General features: G+C 30.2%; 2 long non-coding RNA genes across 2 annotated transcripts; both read right to left on the bottom strand.

Moving 5' to 3' along the window:
- Positions 1-523: 523 nt before the first annotated feature.
- On the bottom strand, positions 524-1,733 carry LOC128162893 (uncharacterized). The gene is made up of 3 exons (XR_008240729.1): positions 1,670-1,733; positions 1,400-1,480; positions 524-660 (listed from the first exon to the last, which is right to left on the bottom strand). It is a non-coding gene; the product is annotated as an uncharacterized LOC128162893 (long non-coding RNA).
- A 2,000-nt stretch (positions 1,734-3,733) lies between these two features.
- LOC128162895 (uncharacterized) lies at positions 3,734-5,081 on the bottom strand. Its single transcript, XR_008240731.1, has 3 exons — positions 4,951-5,081; positions 4,710-4,769; positions 3,734-3,883 (listed from the first exon to the last, which is right to left on the bottom strand). It is a non-coding gene; the product is annotated as an uncharacterized LOC128162895 (long non-coding RNA).
- Between the last annotated feature and the right edge of the window lie 8,278 nt (positions 5,082-13,359).

The raw sequence follows: 13,359 nt of genomic DNA, 5'->3' as shown, positions 1-13,359 counted from the left end.
TGTTAGTATTCTCCTGGCTTCAAAAAGATCCATAAAATTTGATAATTTCATCGCGACCGAGTAACACGGCGAGGCAAAATGTACATCCACACAGGTGAGACCTCTACAGCGAAGTACTTTTAACTGTTTAGAGATATGTCCCTTATATAAGGGTTGTAGGGACAGCAGTGATTAAAGAGAAATATGGCGGACAGTGCCTATTTACGGGCGGTGTTCAGCTTGAATGAGCATCATACAAACATTATCAAGCATTACATTGCAATACAGAATAATAGAAATGGATCAGAATCTTTTTTGTCACTCCGTAGCATTTGTGTTACTTAAAATGATCAGAGAGATATTAGCTTAAGCTGGAATAAAAATAAATTGAAAAATATTGATACATAAAAGTTGTAAGCATTGGTACATCATTTACAATGTAGCACCATCTTAAACAAAATAAAAAACAAAATTCCAGGTATCAAACTGTGCTAGTAAATATTTTACGCTTCTCTAGTTGACAAGTGTATATATAAGTAACTGTTATCAAAACAGCCGCCACTGAAAGTCCGATCGTTGCATACATTAAACGCTTAGATTGATAATGAGCCGTGTCCTTGGATGTGAGTACAGTCTGCATTATTATCGTTCTGTCTTTAAATAAAGTATCGTTGTGTTTCTCTGAAAATAAATTATATATAACTGTATGAATTAAGTATGAAATATATTGCTTATTGAAGTTTAAAATGATTCTTTTGATTTGATTATTTTAATAAAAAAATACATTAATATGTTTACTTTTGTTCCAAAACCTGCTTGGTTTATGTGTATATCTAATAAATATTTATTAATGTTATGTACATGTGTTTTTGGAATGTAATCTTCACATGCCATCATTGTACAACTACGAGTCATATCGTAAGAATTGCATGTAATAATTGGTTTGATTTTTTTATTCACTAAATTTGTTATTTTGATCTATTTACCTATTATTTTGATATATGGGTCTAGGTTTTTAAAAAATGTTTTTTATGAGTAAAACAATGTGCCAAAGAGTTGATGATCATATATCTGATTGCTGAAAAGTGCTTCAAATAAAAATTCATCAATTTTTTTTTATCAAAAATAATTCTCATAATTCACCCTGCGAATAAATTTTCCAATGATCTCCAAGTCGTCATGGTCTAAGGGAGACAAGTCCGTGGTAAACTTACTGTTACAGTGTAATACAGTAATGTTACATTTACTAAAAAGAAATATAATTGTAATATTTTGACGACAATGATTTTGTATAGTTTTTTATCAAAATGTATATTATCTAGCTACAGTGGTATAAAATAACAATTAAAACAAAACACCTCCCTAAATAAATTAAATTTAAATAAACATTATATTTAAAAATGGTCACATTTTATCTTACCATTATAGCTATATTCAAACGCATTATGTTCTGTTGTTTTTACGCTGTAGTTTGAACCGATCATTAAATTATATGGTTGTTCTGAAATGATAAACAATCAAACACAGATATATACCTTTTCTATACATAAGGCATGGAATTACATGAAGTATGTGTCAACTTTCAGCCTTAAATACTCCTTACAAATAAATTTTATTAAAACAGCATCATAATTTTCATCAATGAAGATAAATAAAAGTAACTGTGAAAAAAATACTTTGAGAACAATACCTTCTGTTATTTGTCTACATCCATTGATGTAATCACAGTCTTTCGCAGAACAGTTGCATTGTGACTGACACGCAGTACAGTTAAGGCAGTCAATAAAAATATGGGCAAATTTTTGTGATGAAAACACGTATACTTTAGTTTAACTGGCATGTCCTTTTTAAAATCAATAACAGTCACTCAAATGCAATATATTTCTAAAATATATATATAACAGTACAATATTTTATGTTCATAGTGGTCACGTGATATGGCAGTCGCATGGTACAAGCAGATGTATTTGTGGTTTTGAGGTCATTTAAAAAATTCAATATTGCAAGGGCATAATCATGTCAAAATTCACAACAGAATTATGAAATAACTTGATGTTATATCGTAGATTTTGAAAAACGGTGCGAACTTTTTAAGATAAGAATATTTGGTAGTAGAAACCGTTATTTATAATGCATATATTGAATAATTTTGAAGGTCACAGGGTTAATTTCATTAAAAAATAATTAATTTGTAAGATTTTACAAGGATCGTAGAAGTTTTTAAGTTACATAGCATATTTCAAATTCACATGTAAAAGTTTGTTGGGATCAGGTAAGTGTATTCTCTTGCAATTAAGTGATTTATTTAGGTACTCAGATTTTAGATATACGATATTTTATACAAATCCGAGGTGGCTTCTTTATACGATGCATACTTTTAACAAAATGAAAATAAGACTATATAGGTAGCATTCTACTAATAATAATTTTAAACAAAATATTCATTTATACTTTTCCGTTAATGTATGACATTTATTTTTCTTCGCGATAAAACTGCACGATAGCCTTCAATGATTTAACTTAATGCGTCATTTTGAAGCATATGACGTCATATTTTGTAGTACAGCGAGAACGACATCTCGCTTATTTTTCAGTGTGTACGATATAAAGGACATCAAAATTGTAAGTAATAGCATTTGTTGTTTTTAATTAAAAGATTAGTATAAGTTAATTTTACTAATGAATAGATTAATAAGTACTTTCGAGGTTTGTAATATACTGTGATGTCATAATGCACATTTCCCGTACTTTTTGTCTGAACGAAGTTTATGACAGCCTTAACTGTGCTGTGCATCCCAATCCGAAAAATAAGGGTGGACATTTGAAGCCACAATTTCTCCCATGATATCCCTTTTTACACGCTTAAAAATATTAAACTTAACAGTATAAGATCTACAAGCACGATACTTTCTTTCAAACTCATAAAATAAAGATATCAATATACATTCGTATTACATGTTACACAAATGTGTCACTTACGTATGCACATAGGTTGGTTCTTGTCCCACGTGTATCCAAAACAACATACCGTACCGTTTAATCTACATTATACATGTACACTGTACGTATTTAAACATCTGAATATTATTAATTATCGGAAATGGTACCGAGTATTTCATAAGGATTTTAATTAAAGAGGGCCAAACCCCTGCAACAAAACTACGTACCCTTGACAAATCTTCATATGTGCAACTTCAAAAATGTATAACAATATCACTAAAACATAGCCAATCTCCACGTAATCTTTCATTTTTTTCGTTTTCGTGTTACCCTAGGCCTAGAGTTGATCAGTCTGATTTCGCTTACACTCGGATATGTTTTCAATTCTATCTAAATATATGAGGAACTAAAATGTTTTGTCAAAGCATATTATAAGAGGAAATATAATTCAATTTCAATTAGATACATCCTGCATGTATTTGAATTTGTGTGTTGATGCTTAATTGCAGATATAAGGATTACATAATATTTACACTGCTTTCCATGTTTTATAGTGTTTCCTCTTTTTGACATGGTTTAAAGAAGTACTTTCATTTTTAGCAATCACAGAGTTCGAAGGAAAAGAAGCGGCAAGGAGGTAAAACATGTTGAAGGCATTTGACTTATACGTTAAACCTTTTGGGATTTCGATCTCCTAGTAGCTGATTTTATTTTCTAAATACCGCTTATTTGCAAACAAGGATTTTTTTTAATGATGATATTAAGCTGTGTTATTGTTTATTTAACATTTTACAACATTCTTGTAAACGGGTGTAAATATATATCATACAAATGGTTATTGACGCTACTGAAAGTCCGATTATTATGACTTTAAAAAAATAAACACTCGACAATTTTGTTTCCTCTGTAACACAATCCGATGAGCTGTTATTCACAGCATTTTCCAGCATGGCATTTGGGTTATCTGTAAAAAGCAAATAAAAAAAGATGTAATTAAGTTTAAACTTAAGTTTAAACACGAAAGAAGGATTTCATTAAACTTGTGATGTGTTTTCAAGTTTCAAGATTTATCAAATCAGAATGATTTTTATATGTGTTCTTGAACGTGTTGGTATTGTAAAAAATAAACAACCGTGCAATTGTTGATCTCATGTTATACGTCAACAGAGCTCCGATTACCGTATCCCTGATCAGCATAAAATTCAAAACTCTTGTGCATGCCTCATTGTATTCCAAATAGGCAAATGTACATGTATCTATCAATTATCATGAATACGATTACATGTTATAGTTTTATACGCTTTCCTTTAGTAACATGTAATCGTAAAGTGAATTTACCATGCATTCCATATACCTACTTAATTCTGAATTAAATTACAAGTTTCTTTCGTAAATATCTAATTTTAGGATGCATTTAATCACCCCAGTCTTGTTTCTAACACTTAAACTGATACGTAAAACTTGTGTATAAACATTTGAGAATGCTAACGGAATAAAATTTTAATCGGCGGTGGGAACACATTTCGTAAAGAATACCTTACGTAAACTCGTACATGAAGGAGTTATGCTAGGGAGATATGAACGTGCATAAATTGTCGAAAATTAACACAAATGAAATTAAGCTTACATATGCATAACTTCTTAGGACAATCCAATCAAATGCATTCACCGTTGGGTGTTTTTGTTAGGTTTTATTTAATATGTTTAATTAAATTTAGTACAAAAAACATCAAAAACACATGTGCAAACAGTCATAATAAATGCAGTAATTACTTAATAAATATATTTACTATCACTTTTGGCTGTATATGTCTCGTTGCCCAAAAACAACATAAAAACAGTCTTATATTCTGAAATCAAACAGAAAGATCAACAATTATATACGATATGTTTTCCTTTATTTTTTCACAAAGACCTGGAAAATCTGAAATTGTATTACAACTTAATAAATGCAGAAAAAATTATTTGAGATTTTCATCTATTCTTATTTGCAAATATCAGTAGCACATAAACACTAATTAGGAGGTTTACCTTTCATAGAGTATATACAACCATTAACATGATCACAGTTCGAGCTATTACACGCACATAGAGACCGGCATTTCTCTCCAAACATCGGGTATGGACATTTGGCGTTACAGTCTACTCCAAAGAATCCCTTGTCACAGGCTAAACATATAATTTGTAAGGTTGACTAAGTTTTCAAATGAAATGGATCAATCAATCTTTTATTTATATAAAAAATGAATGTTAAAGTTTCACATTAAGATATTCTGTAAAAAAAGACTTACGTATAAGAGTAGTATCCAACTTGAATCCATAACAGCATGATGTTCCGTCTGTTCTACAACCATGTTATAAATTCGAAGAGTGTTTGTGCGGATTAAAATTGATACCAGTTTTTTTTTTTTGAATCACTTTACTTACCTATTACAGACATTAATAGAAACAGCTGCAAGCGTTTGAATCAGCTTTACTAATGCAATACGAAACATTTCATTATTCGTTTTCTCCGACTGTTCTCAAAGATAATTCGTTTTGATTCTGTAAGAGACTTGACTTTACTTAATTAAAACGTTCAATACTCATAATAGCTTTGAAGCTTATTATAATTAGATTTTCTGAAATTGTTTAAATAAGGAAATATCTAAAATGATAAACTATGATCATGTATTGTAATGCTTGATTTATCTTTACACACATATATGGTAACGCTCAGTAAGGACGTCCTTATCCTACCAGTACCAGTAGATAACTTCCTTGTGAAACATTAAATAGCACTGATGCCATTTTCAAAATATCCCTCTTTTCTCCTGACCATGAAGTTAGACTTTTTATTTATTCACATGGTACATGTATATTTAGCTCTTCGTTAAATCGTTGATTTGAACATATTTCATTGCATTATATATTACAATGGGATTGGGCACAAGTTATAAAAACTTAATTCGCCCTCTCCCTAAATCGTTATTTAATAGTCTATTAATCATGGATTATAAATTTGATGTTTTAGATATTACATGTAGTACAATTGAGTCTGATCTTTTTGTAATGACTATGAACATCATAATGAGAGTTATGTTGTTGTTTTATTTTCTTAATGCAGAACTTTATCCGCAAGGCATTTTCTTTCATGTCTGTGATCTGCTGTTGAATAAAGAGTATGATTAAGATGTATCAAAATGCCTGCCACAAAAACTTTCACTCTCCAACGTGAAAAATACATGGAGCAACTTCACGAACGTATTTGCCTAAATACCTCTATACAGATGAGAGTCACTGAGACCGATGTCCTAATATTCAAGAGATGTCGAACGTGATACATGTAATATGTTCCGTTCTAAATGTTACCAATACAAATATAACCGATAATCCTATGTTATCAAAAGAATTCGTTCAGTACGTCATTATTCTGCAGACTATTTTATTCATTGCTTGTGTTTTAGTGTACAATGTATGTAACACAATTACATGTATTTTAATGATTACAGTTCTGCTACTGTATATGCCGTGTATTCAAATGAATTGTCCCATTTCATTCACTATATTCACTTCCCAATTTTATTTCTGATTTAGATAAAATATGCAATGTATTTAAAAGATGCCTAATATTTTATAATCTCATTAAATAGTTTAAAACTTTCTTCAGCATCTCATCTATTCCAGTTTGTTGTGTTTATTTTATCATGTTGTATATATTGCTAAATGAATAACATCTAAAAGTAAATTGATAATGTATGCATAAAGAAATATCAAAAATTAATTTCGAAATTCTCTGAGAAAAATTATTATGGTCATGTATAAAACACTCCCAGCGATCATTATAATCACTATACGCTTGTTGCGAGCAAGAGAAGGTCTTCTGTTTGAGTGCACCATAAAGTAGGCAATAGATATAGATGTTCTTTTCTATTATTTCCTAGCAATTCATCAAATTCCATTGAACCCTCTATTAAAATTTAAATAGACATAATTATACTTAAATTATACTTTAAAATTTCGCTATTATTTTGATTTTTGATAAAATTAGGATGGAAATAAGAAAAATCTATCTATTCAAATTTAAAATCATAAATCTAATCATAAATGAAATATAAATGATCTGAGAAAAGTTCACAAGCAGTATTTAGTAGACTTGTAAAACATTTGAGAGTTAGTTCTGATTTTACCGTGAACACAATTAAGGAAGAACAAATATTTGGCACTCGAGGACTGAACCTGGGTCGCCTGGGCAGAAGTCCTCTACTCTAACAACTTAGCTACGCGGACTGCTGCTTCAGGACTTTGGAGCCCAAATTCTCGTGAATATGTGAATCGATTCTAAAACAAATTTCATATTCGGAAGTTTTGAGAGCGTCTCTATCGAATAAAAACTTTAAAAATTCAAGTAAAGAAAATTGAAAAATTAAAGTTTTTCATTCCCTTCCGGTGACAACCGGAATTGACTCTCTACTATCCGTGAAAATTTGAAATTTCTATCTGTAACACTTTTTGAGAAAAATTGTGAACAAGAAAAAAACATAAAATCTTAAATATATCGGGACCGGAAGTGACGACGAAAAAAAAATCGATAAATAACTTACAAATTTTGTACTCAAAAAAGATCTGTAAGTTTCATCGAAATCACTGAAGCAGTTTTAAGAAAACTTCAAAGAAAAAATAATAATGGTGGAAAAGAAACAAAGCAATAACAATAAGGTCTTCCGTTGGAAACGGAAGACGTTAATAAAAGAAATTGACTTAGACCAAAATTGATAAATAAAGTTAAGAAGTTGTTTTATAAACATACCAATGTTTGAATATTTGGTTGGTCTATGAAGGTACATAATCTGGACTTTCAATAAAAATCTATTTGCAGTTTTTTTCATCCAAATCCATATTCACAGGCTCAATGAATGATTTCAATAACCTAGTGAATTCGTAATTATCTCACAATTTCTCAATTAAATACTTCAAATTATACAAATATCAAATTGTTCCCAATGATTGCAAGTATCTGATTAAAGTATACATACGTGTACATATATTATGTGCAAGATTCCACTTGAAACCAGAACAGCATTCTGCTCCTTGTATTCTGCACAAATAACAAATAATATACTTGTAGAAATGGTTACGTCAAAAACATGTCTAAAACAGTTGAAAGAGAAATCAATTCTACTCACCCATTGCATATATTCTTACATACAATTGCAGACAATTGGAGCAGTATCAACAAAGTAATAAACAAAGTAACATTTTTTTTTCAACTGCATTTGAATCATGGTAAAAGTGCAAAGATAACACTAAATTCTGGAATGAGCAAATTTGTTGGTTTCCCTCAAACAGCACGTTCGATATCCCGGTTCCTTGTAATGAAATACGTACATGGTGATAAAAGCAATCAAGCTGAAAATTCAACCAATGTCAATGCAATGATGCAATGATACTTTATCTTACTATTGCATGCAATAATCAAGTATTTTTTTCCGTTAAAGCAATTCCTGTGACAGATGAATCGAGAGATAATTCAAACATTTCTACAACATTGAACTGCTATGTACAAATAAATGACTTAATAAACAAGCTATAAATGAATTTGATTAATATACATGTACTTTAAAGTATATAAAAATGTGTTTAGGTAGAATATCTGGTCATTTTGATATCCATATACATTGTAAATATCGTAATAATGAAATATTTATTTAGAGATAGAAAGTAAAGCATAGAACTCAAAACTTAAAACACGGATGTACAATGTGATTGTTTGAACATCTCTGAACGAAAAGTAATTTCCCACAGTCTTATAATTGTGATTTAATAATGATCTAAAAGCCATTCTTATAGGTGCAATTAAGGTATTTTAAAAGTTTTTTTCCTGTTAAAGCGTTTGCGAACTAAATGAAATAAAAAAAGTTTAATCAACAGAGTGAGGATTTGTGCTTCCTGTACTTGAACTAATGAGGAAAGTATGGTAAGGGATATCATTAAAATATTGTATTTCAAACATTATAGTATGTGTTTTATCTTTTTTCGACAATAAACTTTATAAAATATATATGCAACTAACTTAACAAGGCTCGCGATTTGTACTTGTATTTTATATGTATTACTAGAGAGAAAAATGAAATCATCAAACAACCCAAGTAAAAAAAAAAATACTACGTAACATGTGTTTAGAAGACAAGAAAAGTTTTAAATGACTATATGTAACATTTAATACTAGATACTCACAATTTCTAGAGATCTGTCGACGCATAGCAAGTGGCCATTAAAAAGATCACAAATAAGTTTTTACCATTGATTTTCTATTGTACAAATATCATCAAACTTCAACAAAATCTCTTTGATTAGGTAATAAAATCATATATTTACACTTGCAAATGCTTTCCTCTTATATAAGACTGTTTGCACAAGCCGCTGTTATTCCTGCATAACATCATTATGGGTCAAGAGGTCAAAATAGCGCATGAATAATCTAGGTCACTACTTTTTCTATGTCATCAAACTTACGAAAAACACCGTGATGCGTACTAAATATTGTAATGAACACATAATTTAAATATAAATAAAAAAAATCCCAACATATCTGTATATTGTTATACGAAGTTTTATTCATTCATTATCTTACAAAATGTAACATTAATCGCGGGTATAAAGGATTCATATATTTAAGATAGGCCTGTAAACAGAATAATGTTTAATGGTCGACATCGTAACGAAGCGTTCTTGAAAATTACAATCGGACTTTGTCAAAGGATCAAAATTTGGTAAAATTCATTTCAGACTCGTATAACAAGCCACGATCAAAACCATAACCTCAGTATCACAAACCTTGCGTGTTTAGTCTATTCACGGTCAAATTTAACTCCTTGTGCTTCTCCGTCCGTTTTCTTTCGTAAAAAGAAGTTAAAACTGCTTTCCTCTATAATGTTGGAGGAAAATCGTTATGCTCTTGAATGTGATTCTGCCAGTGTTTCCCCTGAAAATGCCTAAGTAGACCCTAACTCAACTTTAATCGCTTTGTTCTCAAATTTCCAACCGCTCTGCGACTTCAACAGAAGTAGTACTATTTCGCCAAGATTCATTTCATTTTAATTGGTCAAGTAAATTTTCTTCCCTGTTTCACATTATTATAATAATAAAGTACTAGTGTTCTTTTGTCAAAAGTAGTGTCATATTTATTTATCATGATTAACAAATACTTGCAACCTTGTTGTACTATTTTTTTGTTACTTCATCTTAATCTAAGAGGCTTCTGAGGCCAATCACAAAAAGAAGGTATGGAACATTGTTATTGTCATAATTTGCAACAAATGTAAATATAAGAAATAAGGTATCATTTTTGGATGTACATCGGAATATATTTAACATTCAGTGTATATTTCCCCTTATGTTTGCATCGGAAATCTGCGACATTCAATTTTTCGATGAAAACATTTTGCTATTCATGCGCCATGAGCACAAACATAAACGTCTCCACGTGTTTTGAGAATATTTATTTTTGTAAGATTTAATGAAACTTTCAATCTTACATAACCAATTTGATATGTACTTTGGAAAACTATCTTTAATATATAGAGTATCCAATTCTTAATAAAAATAGTTTTCTTCAGAAATTTTCTGGCACTATACTTTTTGTTGCAGAAGCTAACTAAATAACATGTTAATATGGCTCTTCCATGTATGTTTCATATCCTTGACGAAAAGCATAACAATGGCTTTATAGCGGCGATACACAATATTTCATACAAAAAAAACTCAATCAGTATGAACATAAAAATTAAAGCATTCCATACTAACGAGCGGTATTCAATTTGTCTGCACCGCTTGATGTGTCATAGGACCGACGACATCCAAAAATAAGCATTCAATGCTTAAATAAATACGGGTTGGAACACGATCAAATCTTCCATAAAGCCTTCGGTCTTTTAGAGATTTGATAACCTGAACAACCATTATTTATATCGTGATATGCATCCAAAAAGGATACTCTCTTTTTTAATTTAGTCTAAATGCATAACAATTAATTCAGCTTTTCAGTAAATAATATTTGTCAAAAAAAGTTATTGCATATACATTTATATACGTCTTTTCCGTTACAATAGGGTATGAATTCGACATTTTTGCAAATATATTGACGAAAATACAAGGAGGCAACATATGCCATTCCTTTATTCTTAAAATGCATGCCTCTGTGGTTTATTATCAATTATTGAATTTCAAATACAAGTATGTCGATCAAATCGGGAACTATTTTTTTTTGAAAAATTATAACGAATTCGAAATCAGATTACATAAATTATCTGAAAAAAGAGACACGTTCATATCTACAAGAATCATGTGAAATTAATTTGATGAAGTCTCTTAAACGTACGATTTGATCTTGTTCTTATGTAAAGTTTACATCAGCAGGTCTTTATAACGTCTCAAAATGCAGGCTCGGGAACAAAAAATGAGGATGATTAGTGCGTTTAAAATGGTTTTATAAGTCTGAATTGTACCCTGAAAATTTATTTAAATTATTATTATTGAACACATTAAGAAATTAATTTCTTGAAAGTGTGTCCCAGTGTAGCAGGTTTTAGTTGAAAACACATGCACATTTTCCTATTTGGGGTGTACATTAACAAAAATGTCGATAAAACAGAATAGTATTTTGAAAAAAAAATCATACTTCATGTTAAACCAAGCACTGCATACCGAAATAAGCTTAGTGCCCTGTGTATGAACTTAATTTTTTTTAAGGAAAACTTTAATTTTTGATCTTAAACATGCACAGAAAAAAAAACAGGGCAAAAATCAGACTGATAAATAAAAAACGTCATTAAATGATTTGTGTTCGGAAATAAATAAGCAAACAATTATTTACTGTCGGTAGTGATGGGTTTTTCGGTGACTTCTATTGCGACAGTCTTATCATCGGAGTGCGTTGTAGAATAAATCCGATATTCTAGAAAGAAAGCATCACTTAATGAACCGACTGTTGATTTCATCTCTTTTCAAAAAGAACCCTAGCATTTGATTTTTATCATTACTAAACGTTTTGAAAAAGGATTCGTAGAGTATAACGATGAACATTACTTTTTTCCCTAAAATTCATTTGACCTTAAACTCTAATAATAATATCACAGCATCGATCTGAATCCTTCAAATATTTCATAGGTGACACTAGGTACAATGAAATAATAAGAGATCTTACCTCCTGAAGACTGTATACAGCCGTTGACATGATCACAGTATGTAACATTACAGTCACACACAGACTGGCAGTCGTATCCATAAAGAGGGAATCGACACTTGAAGTCACAATTTGGTCCAGAGTATCCCTTGTCACAATCTATACATATATAGTTCATAGTCATAAAAATTTGTAATAATGTGAGAATTGCTCTATCAAACACAATTGTAAACTATTTTATCTCTTCCAATTATTGCCAATATCGAGAAAAATGAGCAAACCTATACATGTATTTTGAGCAGGATCCCACTTGTATCCAACACAGCATACTTCTTTTCCATCCGCTCTACACAATATATTTCAATTAAAATATATTTATTATTGGGTGAATTAACATATTTGAAACTGTTATTGAAAATCTCTATCAATGCTTACCTACCACAGATGCTCATGGATACAGTTTCAAACATCTGAAGCAATATCACAAAAACAATGCAACACATCAGCATACTCTCCAGTGAACTTGAATTGCTATACATGTGCCAGAATATTTTCTTCAATCATTACTCTCAGTATCCTTGTTCCTTATCAATGGAAAAATAAGCTGACTGATTTAGATGCTTCAACTAAAATAAGTAGCTAGCAAATAATACTTGCAGTGATATTTGACCATACAAATATGTAATGATTTCCATTTTTGAGAAAGTCATCCATGAGACAGATGAACCGGAAAATATATATGAAAATAATGTCGCGTTACAATACATCAGTAATGTAAGCATTAATTAATGAACTATTAAAACATTTTGATAGCATACAGGAAAAACTAATTGTGATGAGCGAAATGTATTTTAGAACATTCCCTAGTTGTAGGAAATGTGTATCGTATGCTGCTTAATAACCACTATATATTTATATTGAAATAATATAAACTGCCGTTTATTTTATGCCAAATGTTTTAGTTTGCTTAATACGCCATACACCAAAACAAAACATTAGGATTTTATGAAAGAGAAAATGGTATGTTTTGTTTAGGTAATATGATAATAATAGTTGTAGAACTTTCTCCCTCGATAGGACGATACACAGACACAGGATCAAGTATGTCCTACCAGAAAATCTTAATAAATTTCCACCTGTGTTATTTCAAATTCATCAATACTTGCTTGATTAAGAATGACGATTAGATAAAAACCATTATGGCTTTATAATTTATATGACATATCTTTTGTTTCATTATTGTTCGTGGAGGACCAGTGATCGTGTCTTTCATGGGT

The sequence above is a fragment of the Crassostrea angulata genome, chromosome 9, assembly GCF_025612915.1.
Source record: "Crassostrea angulata isolate pt1a10 chromosome 9, ASM2561291v2, whole genome shotgun sequence".
NCBI lineage: Eukaryota > Metazoa > Mollusca > Bivalvia > Ostreida > Ostreidae > Magallana > Magallana angulata.
The sequence above is the reverse complement of the archived record's forward strand: the minus strand, read 5'-3'. Positions and strand labels throughout refer to the sequence as shown.